Consider the following 15,550-nt stretch of genomic DNA (forward strand, 5'->3'; position numbering starts at 1 on the left):
TTGGATTAAAATCTTCTAAGGGACTTTTTAATGCATTTTGAAGGCCAAGCATTATATATTGCAAGTGAATATTTTCATGTTTTATGAGTATGTGTCTTCTTCTAGCAGAGTCTTCTGGACATTGCTTTGGCTTTGCATTATGACCTTTACAAGTAGTTCTGGATCCAGCCAGAGTTTTAGCCACATGGAAAACCAGGAGTTGGCTTTGGATTTTATTTTTTTTTGCCCCTCAAGATGAACAACTTGTATACTCAGGAAAAAGCAGTTTGCATGAACTCAATGGGTCAATAGCCCAAATAAAAATTTTGCAGAGAAAGAATGTGCTGTTTTTTTTTTCACAGATCCACAGCATCACGGCACAGAGCTGAAGCCCAGGTCTTGACCTCACCTGCCTTATCAGAGCTGTTGGATAACTCAGAAAACACAGACAGCTTGTATTTGACTGTTTTTTTCTCCTATTGCACAGACTGCAGAATCAGAAATAATATAAAGTGACCATTAGGAGAAAGCTGGGAAGTTCTCATTGACCATTTGACCAAGTCCTCAGTTACAGCCTTTTTTCCGGAAAAATGGTTTTCCTTCAAGTCCTTAGAAAAATTCTGTTTGAACTTAAAAAGGCAGATATTGTGCAGAATTTATCTCCCATGTTTTTTAAAAACATCTTTTCTAGTTTTATAGAAAAGTAGGTCACACTAGGGTGTACTGTTTCTTTTTGTGTCTTACAGACAAAAATGTAATCACAGTAGGATGTTCTAATGAAGCAATTAACAGGGAGATTTTTAAAAATATTTGAGGAATGCCAGTTTTCCAGGAAGTCTGGCAGTATGGGAAAGGACCAGACTTTTAAGAGTATCTGAAGTGCTTGAACTGTCAACAAGAAAAAGCAAAGTAACTCAAAAAGTGATTTACAGAAACATGTAAAGAAATATAGTGGGTTTAGAGGTCTGACAAAATTTAGGAAGTGGTGGAAGAAATATTTAGTGACAATTTCTGAAGAAAGGCAAGACAATGGAATATAGAGATCATTGGTTTGGTGATGTTTGTGCCCTCTGGATGCGCTTGGTCCTGATGCTTCTTGTGCAGGGGTGAAGGGTGAAGTTTCCACCCGTGAGAAGGCTCTGTGAGTTTCTGGAGCTTTGCATGCCTGCATCTTGGAATGACACCTGTGCAAGGAGATCTCTTGTTCTCTGGAGGGCTCTGTGCAGCGCCCACGTGCTGGTTTTGTGGATGAAAGAGTTGCTGTAAATATCAGTACTGAGGTTTGTGACACTGTGGCACAGTAACACACTTCTGTTTGGGTTTGTCTTGTGAATATTATGCCTCTGGTGTTTTCGTGAGGGAAATGTGCCTGGTGAGAACTAGAGCAAGCCAAAACTGCTGAAGCTTGCTTGCGTGGTAATGTTATCTCTTTCATGGGCTATTGCTCTCCCGCAATATAATTTAGTTGAGTATAAGTTGCTTCAAAGAAATCCTGCTGGTGTTGCTGCTTGTTACTCTACAACATTTGGGTTAAAATAGCAGGGAAAAAAGGGTGGCTTAGCTTTGATGTCTGATACTGTTAGGAGTGAGTTGCTCTTTCCTGCTTCAGAGAGCTTCTCACAGCTGTTGAGAGAGGTACTTAGCCCCAAAATGCAAGACTCCTATCCCCCAGGGCTGGTGGAGAAGAGGTTGTGAATAATTTGACTTGAAGTCAAGGTGGTGCTCGGTGGAGCAGGAAATTAGGAGTGCTATTTTTAAATGCTGAAGAACTTATTAAAAAGCAGTAATAGTTTTCATTAGACAAAGAGCTTTGAGTTTGGGAGTCTCATGATTCGAGGTAGCATCATTCATCAAGTAAGTGTTTTTTAAAGAGTGCCAAGTAAATCTGTCTTTCTGGAAGGGTTGGTGACTATCAGGAGAATTAAGTAAGGGATGCAAAGCTTTTTGACATAAATCTTGGCATGCCAAGTATGTCTCTCTAAATTGGCAGCTGGTGTTGCCACACATTAGCATTTAGAATAAAATAAAAATGACAAATTTGTCTAATGTGAGAATAAAACTAACACAGAAATTCTGCTCAGTCTGTATCATTTGGTCCTCTCTCTCCTTTTCTCTGTGCCTGTGATTTTCCAAGAATTTTAAAGATGATAAAGACACAAGCTTTCATACCCCCTCTCCTTCTAATACCAGATGGAAAATGGCCCATGGACATAAGCTTGCAGCAAAAGGAGGGATAATTCAGATATTAGAGAAGAAAATTCTGACCTTAAGGGTTTGGGTCACTTAGCCAGACAGGCTGGGCAATCCACACCAGTGGAGATTGTTGTGCAGGAATTTGCAGGGATGTGCCACCTCTGTCCAGCACTGTTTCAAGCAGGGAGGTTGAGGAGAGGCCCACTGAGGTACTTTGCAAACTAGGTTAGTGTGCTTTCTGTGACAAAGGGCAGTCAGCCTTTGAAGATGGTTATACTAGGGTAAAATCAAGAAAGCAGAAGTCTTACCTTTCTTTGTCCTTGCCCAAGACAGAAAAGCGTGTTAATGCAAAGAATATTTGACATTAAAAAATTATGTACAACCAGAGCAGAGTAAGATCCAGATCCCCATGGCTGCAAAAAGTCACTTTGATTTTTTTCCAGACCTTTGGGTTTTTTAGCAGCAAGTTCTCTGCCTAAGGGCTCTTCAAAAATGGGTAGTCTAAAGCTGGCAGGTCTTGAGATTAATTTTATATTTTTCTGCTGAATATAAGTCCAAGAAGACATGTAGTAATCATGATAACACATTTACAGCTGCACTGGAATGCCCTGACCCTAAGCAGGTCATAAGCTTCAAAAAGTAACTGTTTTCTGTGATGTTAAAACAGCATTTATTCTTTGGCTCTGTAAGACTTGATAGTTCAGTAGAGTGTGAACAAAAGTGCTATTTGGTGCTTCAGGAAGATTTTTCTATTTATTACTGTCCAAGATATATTTTATCTCCAAAACAGAGATGACTTTTGAGGTCTCATACTCTTCAGCACCTGATTGTACATATTTGCACAGAACTGTAAATGCAGTATTTCCTTCCACTGTTGAGTTGCTCTTGTCCAACAAGTGGTATATATGTAAGTAAAGCCAAAGATTTTTTTTAAACTCATTATTCAGTGGAAAGCTGATTAATGAGACCTTGAAACCTAATATCCCCAAGAGACAGTTCACAGCACTGCATGCAGCCTAGTTCATAGCAGGCAATAAAAATTAGAGGTGACTTGAGAGTGAGCCATTGTATTGTGTTTGGAAGGCAAATTCAGGCTCAGGCACGCAGTGGAGTTTGCACTGGGTAACAATACATACAGATCAGCAGACCTGTGGTAACTGGGGCTCAGTGATTGCCTCTGACAGACAACAAGAGGTCAAAACCAGGCTGTTGTGGGGCTCCTGCCCTGCTCACGGCCAGGGCATAGTCCTACACCTTCCCTTTCACAAGCACTAATGCCTCTGTGGCCAGGTCTCCAGCCTGCCTGATTCCCTGGGACAGTGGCAGGGGTCCTGCCCCAGACCAGCTACCCTCTGAACCCTTGGGATGAAAGAGCATATGAGGACATTGTGCATTCCCAAACATGCAGCAAGGAGCTTGCTCAGCCGTGATGTCTGGCTTGGGCTCTGAGCTTTTTTCTAGATAGATTGTCAGATTTTGAATTTCTACTTTCTCACCACTCTCATGACAATAAATGTTTTGTGTAGCTTCCAAGACAGAAAAAAATGCTTCTTGGTGCCAGATGAGGTTTGCTTCTACTGCAGTGACTCACCAAGTAAGTCTGAAGTTTGCTGAGGCTGCTTATGGTTTTTAGAAACCATTGCTTTTAGCATGACGAGTTTTTTCTAAAAGCCCTTTGAGGGGGTTGAAAATTCTGCCTTCAGCCTCCCAAGCCACTGCTGTGGTTCAGGCTGGTGAGGCTGTTCAGTCATGGAAAATGAAGCAGGATAGGTTTTGATAGCAGCATCCCAAAGTAGTGATGGTAGAAAGGGAGGGTGGAAGAGGGCAGAGGAGGGAGAAGATGTGTGGAAAGACAGTGCCTGGTTTGTGTGTGTGTCTGTGTGTGTGTGTGTGTGTGAGAGAGAGAGAGAGAGAGAGAGGAGAGGGAGGGAGGGAGAGGGAGAGAGGGAGAGAGGGAGAAACAGAAAGAAGACTGAGTCTTCTTTGCTGGAGGAAGAAATCAAAACCCCTCTCTGAGGGCATGGTCCTGCTCTTGATTCATTGCATGCCAGTAGAAGAGGGCAGCCCGGCTGGATTTCTGTCTGCTGTCTTAAAGAAATCTCTGCTCTCCAAAGCATTTACTGCTTTAAGTGTAAAGATTAGCATCCCAGCTCACACTCCTGAGATGTCTGAAGCAGAGGCAGACTGGTGACCTCTTGCTTGATCTTCATTAAGGTGCATTTCACTGGTTTTGCCTGAGTGTACTGGAGCTGTTCTGGGTTGTGACCAAGCTGTAGTCCCTTGTTTGTTGCTCTGCACTCTCAAGTTGAGGTCTGAGGGAAGGAGTTTCCACTCCTGCAAGTCCCTGCTGCCCCAAGGGGCTGTTAAGGCCTGTGGGACGAGCTGGTGCCCTAATGAGCTGTGGGCACATGGATAAGGAGGCAGACACTAAAGCTCCCACATCTCTGTCCGTCTTAAAATTATGAAGTGCAACAATTTATCTGAGCAACCTTATTTTCAGCATTTTCTTCCCTCTTCCTCTCTGAGGTTGTTGTACTTCTGCTTTGGAAACTGCTTTGCTTGATATTTATCCCTCTCATATGACAGTCCAGAAAGCTTGCATGCATCCCCTTTTTAATTTTTTTTTCCCTAAGTACAATTAATTTCTAACTAAAGGTTAGCAGTTTCAAAATGCAAATGTAAGAATATGGTGTTCTAATGGGAGAAGTTGTGAGCAACCTGCCTATCCCCAGGAGAACTGCAAGGCTGGAAACCCCAGGGATGAGTAGCTGAGATGGGTTAAGCAAGGGCTTAATTTTTTCTTTGAAAAATACTATTACCTGGTGTGTCAAGTCTATTCAAAATAATCCAAAATATCTCTTGGCAGATTATGGTTTTAAGAAATCCCATTTAATTCTGCTTCTTTCTTTAATGGATTCCTGTTACGGTTTGCACTTTTAGGCTTTCTGTAAGAGCAGGGCAAAATTTCTATCTGTGTGTTTTGTCTGTGGGGAATAGAGAGTCCATAAATTAGCTATTCCTGATGGGAGAGCCTGCAGTGGCAATTCCTGTGGGACATTGTTCCTCTCAAGGGGAAACAGGTCCTTTTCAGGCTTGGCTCCTGCAATGCACGTTACATTGGGTTGAGAACTGGCAGGATGAGGATGTGTGCTCATCTGCCTTGTCTGCAAGAACAGTATCAGACACCCAAACTCTTCATATTTTTAAGGCTGAAGGTAGGGAAAAAGGCAAAAGAAAAGAAAATATTTGGGGATTTCTTAGTGTAGTTCTCTGGAACTTTCACAGGAATTTAAATATGATATTCCAGTGAATATGTCTCTTTAAAATACTGGGTTTTCCCAGTGGATGAGAATTGCAATTTTTTACTAACTCTACTTTATTGTATTTTTAAGATTTTCCATCTTGAGGCTGGGCATCTGGGTTCAGGTTTCATTTTATGAAGAAAGCAGTGGGACATTTAAATAATTCAAGGGAGAAATTATATGCACTCAGCAAACAGATGTCAAAAAAAAAAAAAAAAAAGAAAGAAGCTTAAAATCTAGGCCTCCAAAGTCACTTCCATGTATTTCCTTTTTAAAGAATGCATTTTTAATCAGCTTTTAGAAACAAAGTGCTGTGCTGACATATACGTACTTACCCAGTCTTTCATCATGGGACAGAACAAAGAAAGTGAAACCAAAGTTACAAACTATTGTATTATAATATGCTAAATAGATGCTATGATACCAAATTGGCTCACCTGACAAAGCCCAGAGTTACAAGACTGTTGTGCTGTTGTTTTCCAGATGATGTGAAGATAATTGAATGAGTTTCTATGCTTCGTAACAACAGGAGTTCATACAAGGGCTCCGGTGGCTCTGGTAAAATCAAAAATGGAATTAAAGAAGAATACCCTTTTCCAGGAAATATGATCACTGTTCTCATTGTAATTTGCAATTATAATTTCTGATTTATCTTTCATAGTCTTGTTCAGCAGATTTTCCTATGAAATAATTTCAGGGTTGAAGTTTGGATTGTGGCGTTTCTCTGCCTCTCTAAACACAGCACAGCTGTAGGAAGGCTCCTGCCCTGGTGTCATCTAAACCGTCAGCCAAAATATGAAGAAATGCAGTAATCTGAAGGGAGCCTTGCACGTTTTATTAGAATAATGGAAGAAAAGTAGGTGAAGACAGACAGAAGAGGATCTTGCCCTCCTGATGTTGGCGTTGGAGGGGTCAGCTGAGTTGCTTTTGAGGCTGCTGGTAAAGCTGCTGTTGCCACACGGCTTCTCAGTGCCCCCACATCTTTAGTTTGTGTTTGAGTTTGAGGTGTTTCAGTCTTGGTTTAGCACCTGGGTGGAGCTCTGGACAGTCTGATCTCCAGGGGCTGCCGGTTTTCCCGGGGCGCCTGGAAGAGCAGGGACAGTGCAGGATGTCCACCGTGCTGTTGCCTCTCCCCTTGGGGAAATGCCTCCACATATCGCAGTTTCCACTGGGCTTGGAGCCAGCTAAGGAAGATCTTCAAAGATGACTGAATAATCCACTGAGGGACAGAGGCTGCTACACCTTTCACTGGCAGCTCTAAGGGCGGATCATGTTCAGTGGAGCAAATCTTCTCCTGCCACTCACTGCCATCAGTGTGAAGGTGATTTCTGGGTTTGTCACCTCTCCTCCGTTTTCACTTTGGTGGAGGGGATTGCTCAGGTTTTATGGGGTCTTTTTAAAGTTGAGTGTGACACCCTGCTCCTCCTCTCTTTATCCACCCTGCCCAAACTGAACCACGCTAGCAGCTATTGCAAAAGGGATGCTATTTAATCAGGTCCACACTTGCTTGTTGCCAGAACAGGAGAATGTGGGACTAGCAAAGCAGGGAAGGTTGTACCTGCTTTCTCTGGCACTGGGTGGAAAGAATAACACTTTGTCATGCTCTGGCTTTCCTGGCTGCTGGGTTGTGAATGCTTGCTGGAAACTCTTCATGAGCTTTCCTGCTTGGGAAGAGTGGCTCTTTCTGCAATTTCAGAGTATTTCCTTTACTCGGTTGTTTTTCTTATTGGCTCTGAGTCTTCCCTGCCTGCAGGTTGCTCATAGTAAAACCTTAGTCACCAGTAAAACTGATTTTTTTTCATAGGTACCTAGTGCAGATATGGCTATGAAATACCTCTCTTTGACAGCATCTTAATGTGTTGCTTGGGATGCTGTGATGACTTTGAAGCAGAAAGTGTTTAAGAAAAATACTTTCAAATACTAAGAGTTGGGTTGAATTTTCTAATGCTGAAATATACGCTGAACATTGGTATATGTAAAATGGTCTTTGGGAATATTCTGGTGACAACATACACATATTTCAGCTCCTGATCCCAAGCATGTTTCTAAGCACGTGATAAAACAGATACATTGTAAGTCTGTTGATATGACCAATATTACATAGTTCCTTAAGTGTTTGAAGGATTAATACTTTAGTTTTTGATAACTGGATTTATGCTGCACTTGCTTTTTTCTTAAAAAATATCCCCAAATGTGTATTTATAATATTTGAGTCCAATGTTGTAGTAGCACTATATTCAGTTTTAAAAAGTCTGTTTGGTTTAAATAAGGCTCACTTTGAAGCTTGAGCTTCATGGTAAATTTAGGAAAAATGGGGGTGTGTGGTAGTTCTGTTTTGTGTCTTTTCTTTTAGTGGTTATATCCTGCTACCGAGAATGATTATGATGAGAGCTTATGTGGGGGAGTCAGCTTGTTGCATGTTCTTAATCTTTGGCATGTCTCTGAAAGCCTGCCTAGCTTCTTTTAGATACAATCTGCAGTTACACCCATCTGAACAACATAATACATGAAAGTGCATATGATGTGTCTTTAAGTCCAGTGTGTAATTAATACACCAATATTGTTTGGGGTAGTAAAGATTATTGTGCGTGTTTTCTCTGAATGGACTCCCTCTTTTGTTCCTTCAGCCCAGTAAGAACGTTGACTCAGAAACTGGAATATTTAAAATGCCTAAAGGCAAGACTTTGCTCTCCAGGCTTTGCTTCTTGTCTTTGCAGAGATGATGACTGCATAAAAGCACATGATTAGATGAAGCATTGAATCATTATTTATAGAGCATAACATTTATTTATGTATTTTTAATTGGCGCTCAATTCAGTATTGAAGTCTTCTAAAGCAGCAAAGAGATACAAAAGAACTACCATGACAGCAACTTCTGTGTGTGAAACATCTGCCCTGGACTTTGTGCAGATTTAGTGAGATGGTATATGGTGTAAATGTGTAGAAAATGAGTGTCCTGAACAATAGGTGGTGGTGACAGCGTTCCTGAAGACTGAAGTAGACGCAGACTCTGCATGTCTGGGCTGCAGTATCTGGACTGATGAACTTTGTGTGCAGACTTCCAGGAAGGCAAGCATCTTCTGAATTTCCTCTGAGAGCACAGGCTCTGCTGGCTGGGGGTAGGTCCTACACTCATGGCAGCAAATACTTCACAATTACCAAGGCTAGGTACAATCCCTCTTACATTCTGAAAAGTTTGCTCTATCTCTAGCTGCACTCTCCCCTCCTTTTTCTGAAATGACAGATCATTTTCATTTAGGCAAAAAACTCTGTTTGAAAGGCACTAGACCAAAGATTGCAGTGATTACCTCATCTAGTTATTTCTGGAACCAGAGTACCATCCTGGGCTTGCTTTTAAGCCATAAAATTCAGCTGCCTCCAAAAGCACGATCTCACATTGCCCAAGAAAGGTCAGAAGAGGCTTGGGAGTCTTCCAGATCCATGTTCCAAGAGATATGGGTACAGAAAGACATTGCTGCTGTGGTCAGTACTGGGGCAGGTCCTGTGTGCTATCTTAATCAATGATCTGGACAAGGGGAATCAAGTGCACCCTCAGCCAGTTTGCAGAAGGCACCAAGCTGGGTGTGAGAGCTGACCTGCTGGAGGGCAGGGGCTCTGCAGAGGGATCTGCACAGGCTGGATCCATGGGCCAGGACCAGCTGTGTGAGGTTCAGCCAGGCCAAGTGCTGGGTCCTGCTCTTGGGTCACAACAGCTCCTGCAGCTCCAGGCTGGGACAGCGTGGCTGGAAAACTGCCCAGTGGGAAAGGAGCTGGGGGTGCTGCTCAGCAGTGGCTGAACATGAGCCAGGGTGTGCCCAGGTGGCCAAGAAGGCCAAGGACATCCTGAATGTATCAGCAGTGGTGTGGCCAGCAGGACCAGGGCAGGGACTGCCCCCCTGTGCTGGGCACTGTTGGGGCTGCACCTCAAATCCTGGGTTCAGTTTTGAGTCCCTCAGCGCAGGAGAGACACTGAGGTGCTGAAGTTGGACACAATGACCTTGGAGGTCTTTTCCAACCTGAATGATTCTATGAAAGAAATGGATGCTATGGTCAGCATCAGCAGCATCTGTTCTCCGAGAGGTGATAGCTCTTGCTTACAGTGAATTTCTACCAGCAGGGTTAACCTTCACTTTGGGAAAGAAAAATTCAGTCTGGTATGCATGCTTTGGGAGGCTGCTGGAGGGAGTTCATCTAGGGGTTAAGAGGACAGAGGCAGCAATGACTGTGTTATGGTTCAGGTCCTTCAGAGGTCACAGATGAACCCTTTGTGCCTCAAGGACCTCTGCATTGATCTGAGAGCAGGAATGGAAACTAAATTAAAACTGCAGAGAGTGAGCCTCCACCTGTGGAAATCCTGCTGTTGGCTGTGATCGAAACCATGTCCTGGTTTTGGAGATGCATTCCCTAGAGGAGATGGTGAACAGTCAGCTTCATGTGTGCTCTTGTCTGTCAGGGCTATATGGAGGAAACCAGAGCTCTGCTGATGTGTTAAAGTGCTTCACACACCTGAACCAACCCTTCATGGAGAAGGAGTGAAGTGTATGCAGTGTTGAAGGGAAATGCAGGTAATTGCCTCCAGGTGGATATTGGTGGTAGAGATGTAAACTGTTACCTGAAAGTCCTTTGGTTTTTCACCTACCGGCTGAGTGGGAAGTGAAAGAATATTGGTGATGATAAGTGAGCAGCATTTCGGGATCTGCCTGTCATTGTCTAGGGTGAGCTTTGGGAGGAAACTTCTGAAGTGGTCTCTAGAAAGCAAATTCAAGCTGCCCCTCTTTGAGAAAAGTGGAAAAAACTGTTTATTTGACAGGTAAAGTATTCACAAACATGAAAAAATGAACAGTATTAAACAATGGAGCCTTCTGCTGTTCTGAAGAGATGGCAGATTCAGACACAGCCCGTGTCATGGGCTGTAGCTCGGCTCACTCAGTCTCCTATCCGTCCCTGCGGCGCTGGAATGCAGCGTTCCAGCCCTGATGGGCCACAGGTGTGAGCTCCCTGTGCCATTCTGGGCTTTCAGTCCTGAGCAGAGCTGATCAGAAAAAGAAACGCCACAGTCCGGGGAACTTCACTGCCTAAGCCAGCTAAAAACGGACTAAAAGCAAAGGAGAGCTCTGTCCCACTGTCTGTCCGTGCTGCAGACAATGCAGTCCATGAGCAGGAATGCAGCAGAGTGAGTGCAGTGTCTGCAGACAAACTACACACTTCTTCTCTCCCCTTTGCTCTTGGAACCTGTCTTAGAGGTGCAGAACTTATTTCTGGGCTAAACAGGTGAATGGGGATACAATTCAGCATCGTGAAGTCACACCAGGACACTGCCAAAGCCAAGATGGAGAGGATCTTCTCTGAAAGTCCTTTCCTAAGCTCTACTTGGCACACTTGCTTGGGAGCACTCACAGCAGGCTGTTAATTATTTCCAGTGCTCAGGTCATCAGATTAGAGATGATTAATGGATTTTGGGAATAGCAATGTGGAAATATGTCTTGTTATATCTGGTAATAATAATAATAATAATAATAATTTTGTTTGTCTTAATTCAGACTTATGGGAAAATAGAAAACTATTTATTTATTTAAATTTTTAGTCTTTCCAGTAACATGGTGAAATCCCATCAGTCCACTTTTCAAGTGTATTAATTTTGCAGTGTTGTAAGCTGTTTGTTTTCTTGGTGCTTATCAACATTTAATTTAAACAGTTTGTTGGGGACATTTGTTTGTTTACTATAGAATCATAGTATTGGAGCATGAGATGTTTGTGGTTTGTTTGTAATACTAGATACATGACTCCTGCAGACAATGCAGTCCAAATTTAACATATTATTTACATTTTCTTGTTTTATGAATAATTATTGCAGAGATCTTTCCCACAGGAAGATCTTAAGAAGAGTGGAAGCATTTAAAAATAATTACAGATCTACTTTTCTGCCTATTTTAATATAAGTGTTGTTTTCAGAAAGAACTGGAGTGTACAGTAAATTTCTATAGAGTGTTCAAAACATTACATGGAAGGCCAGTCCCTCAGGAAGCCTTGCAATTGAGACATTTGGGGTTTTGGCTGTAAAGGTATAGGTAAATAGGGGCTTGTTTCAAAGTCATACAGGAGTAGGTGACATTATCAAGGGCCTTTAAAACTGTGTGACTTATTTAGGTGCCTAAATGTAAATTTGAAGTCTACTTATGCCTGTAGTTATGACTGATATGCGTGTGTGTGTCTGTGTCTCTGTGTCTGTGTATGATAGAGCTGTGCTATTTTCAAACTTGGAAAAGGCATGTTTCTTGGAATCTGCATACTTAAAATTAGATTTCCTCTGTGGTTACACAATTGTAGAGTGAATCCAGAAAAGCATCACTGACTAATTATGTTACTGCAGATTTTGACTTCTATAAATTATGTCAGAAATGAATTCTGAGTACTCTGAAAATTCATAATAGTGCTTCCCAGCATCAGCTCTGAACTCTTCAGCAAGTGGAAGAGATCCAAAAAATGATTAGGCATGTTGATGTACAGAGGAGGCTGAATAATTGCAGAACTGGATGGGTACCATTCTTCAAGAAACTCTTTAAATACAGTTCTTTCATCATTGAACAAGCTTGCAATAACTTGGTTCCTTAAACATGCTTTTTTTTCTGCTATCAAACTGAGTAGTCTTTAAGAGCTTAGAGGTAGATAAGTAGTTTTAATGATCTGACAGCTAAAGAAGTTTGCTTTGATATAGTCTGGGACACTAGATCATGTGAGAATTAGGTGATTTTTAGTCTTGCCTGAAGTAAGTTGTTTCATTCTGGTTTAAATGAATGCAAAAAGGCAAGCCTGCCTTACTTCAATACTCAAAATTACGTTGAGAAAAAGAATATTGAAAAGATTTAGAAAATCGCTTAGAAATTACGAAGCTTCTTCATTTTCCCACCTGACCTGAGCCTGGAGAAGAGGCTGCTGGAGATAGTTTGTGTATAAGAGGGTGAGGATGAAAGAGAATAATTTGATCATACTAAAGGGCTTCTGTATCAGTATCAGAAAGAGTTTTAGATTTGATCCTCTCGTTAATAATGGATGCTCAGATGGATGCTTCCTCCTCTGCTGTCTCTTTAATTCATCTGAATGATGGTGGAAAATGCAGCCCAGTGGTTTGAGCCCAGCCGTCTCTCCAGTTTAAAAGCCCACTGTGTCTGCCTCTGAATCTCCTCTTGCAGCACAGCAGTTTTGGTACATTGAAAAGTGCACTTGGCAGGTTTCCTTACCAAACCAAGCAGGTCAAACAACCTAGTTATTTAATACACAAAAGACCTAAAACTGTGAACCTGTATCATCGCAGCCCTGGCTCAGCATTTTCTTGCCATCTGCAACCCAACTGGCTTTGGTTTTCTTTGCTTTCAGAGCAGGGCTGCCTGCATGACTGCTCACCATCCCAAAATACATCGTATTTGCTGTCCCCAGAGGACACCAGCCTCTTAAACACAGGCAAGACTGCAAGGACATTCAGTGAGAGAAGGGCTTGTGCTGCCTGACCTGGAGTGGGAACTGGAGCTTTTGCTCAACACCAGGGCTCAGAGCTTCACTGTTAACTGCTGACATACAGCAGACGTGTTCTTCAGCTTTCACCTATTCATGTTATTTTTAGTAATATCATTAAAATCCCACCATGTTCCTGGTCCAGTGGGAAATACTTTCTGGGATATCATGATCCCAAATTTCTGGTATAATTTCACTTGTACGTTTTGGAAATGTGTGTCTTTTTATGAGCTTGCTTATGTTGTATGAACATAAAGAGGAAGGAGGAAGTGGATGGCTTCAGAGCTCTGTGAGGAATATGCGGCTTCTACCAAGAGGCACTGGTTAGTTTTGTGAGAACAGAGGCGTCTCCTCCTAGCAGTGCTGCTGACAAGGACATTCCCTCTGGCCTTTGAGGTAGTGCTGGTGGTGGAAGCTGCTGTGGACTTCACACTGTCCCTGGACTGAGAGTGATCCAGTCCTGCAGTGCACGCAGACGATCTGGAGCAAGGGTAGAAGGAATGAGGAGAACCTTGCTCTCTTCCCATCCTCTGGTGGGACATGGTGCTCCACCTGATGCCTAGTAGAGGGGGCACTCTTATGTGTATATACACATATATTATGTGTATATAAGGGGTCCTTATGAAATTTTTCAGTGGCACTCTGCCTACAGGAAAGCTTCAGATGAGGCTGTATGGCATGCCTGATATGGTCCTTATGAAATTTTTCAGTGGCACTCTGCCTACAGGAAAGCTTCAGATGAGGCTGTATGGCATGCCTGCTTTCTTGTAGCTCCATTCCCTCTTTATAAAAATGGTCACAGTCTCATTTCCTTAAGGAAAGATTTTGATTTTACTAATTGCCAGTGTTTTCCCTACTGTGAGAACACCTGGAAATAAATAATGCCTGTAGAGAGCTATTTGGTGGCAAGGTTTTCAAAACAAGTCCAAGTATATGATTAGGCTTTTAACAAACTGTTGTGCCCCCCTTTAGAGTGTAAGGTTTCCTACAAGAATTTTGCATTTCCATGCTTCGCTGTTTCAGTGTCCTCTTGGTGAACTGTTCTTTGTTCTCAGTGCTTGCTTGGGCTGATACTGTAAATGTCCTGGCAATTACTAGGTTTGATTTAGTAAGTCTCGATGTTTGCACGGGTCTTTTGATCTTTAATATAGTGGACATAAATACTTGAAAATCAAAACAGTTAAGAAAGCATTGCAGGGAACCTGTCTGCAAGATTTGGTACATTTTCACCACTGCCTTTATTTAGCTATGCTGTATTAGATTTTTTTCTGTGCCCAGTTTGCCTGGTTAACTGGTTTAAAGCAGGTTTCATCTGATCATATTCAGATACATCTATTTTACTTGGCCACACATATTTTAGGCAATGGAGCAGAAAGTGCACTTGAAAGATGTCATGCATATAGTCTGAAAATAAAGACTTACAAGAGGCCAGATAACTATTTTCTCCTTAGAGGGCCTGTCCCTCTCCTTTGGCCAGAAATTGAGCCCATGGCAACAATCTCAAATGAGGATACAGCTGATGTTAAAGAACAAAAATCCCAGTTTTAATATTCCTGTGTTCCTGTTGGTTACTTGTGTGGAGGTCAAACCTGAGCCTGTGGTTTGACTGCGCAGAAAATCCAGCTTTAGGGCTCCTACAGCTGTACTAAAAGCATTGAGGCCATGAAATAGAAAATGCTGACTGCTATAAAACTTGCTGTCAATTCAAATTTGTTGAAAATCTCAAAGCCTCCCAGTGTAAGATTTAAATTTTTATTGCCAGGTCAAATATCAGAAGTCTTCCTATGGCTGACATAAAGCTGACCTGTAAGTGTGTACTCTGGCTAATTCAGCAGAAACATAACCATGTACCTGGATCTGATTTGTACCACTGGGTAATCCAGAATAAAACAGATTTGCTGCTGTCCTGAAGGATTTCAGACCTCGGAGCATCACAGCAAAACCATCTTTAAACAACAGTGTGTCTTTTAGTGAAAAACCTTGATTCAGTTTTGAGGTGGTTTTTTCCCTTTTTTTTTTTTTTTTTTTTTGGGTTGTTTTTTTTTTTTTTAATTTTTTAAATTTGTTATTAGTTTCTAACTAATAAGTAGAAGCTACACTTGAATAGAAATTAGTACATGAATGTCTTTTGCTGGTAGTGGATTTATTTCTCTGGTGCTGAAATGCCCTGATGACTTTAGGAAAACAAGTACAATGCCTTCATCTATATATATAAAAAGATTTACGGTATATGTCAAACATAACCTTTAAAGCAATTATAAAGTCATCTCACTTAGGGGATGAAAACAGTTTTTGGAATAACTGTGTGTATGTTTTTCTGGAAGTTTAGGCCAGGCTAGAAATGCCAAAGGGGTTATCCTGGAGGATTGGGTCTTGGCCATTTGCACAAATCACCTTTTAAAAAATCAGTAATGGGACATTTTAATGACCCTCTACATTTCTGTTTCCCCTCTATGAGACAGTGATTATTGGAGGTCTTTACATCATTCCTTTGAGGACAACATAGGAAGAAAAAGCTCAATTTGTCAGAAAAGAAAGAAGGTTATTTTTTATGCAGTGAATATCCA

This window comes from Onychostruthus taczanowskii, unplaced genomic scaffold, assembly GCF_017590055.1.
Source record: "Onychostruthus taczanowskii isolate IOZ18803 unplaced genomic scaffold, ASM1759005v1 scaffold108, whole genome shotgun sequence".
Lineage (NCBI taxonomy): Eukaryota > Metazoa > Chordata > Aves > Passeriformes > Passeridae > Onychostruthus > Onychostruthus taczanowskii.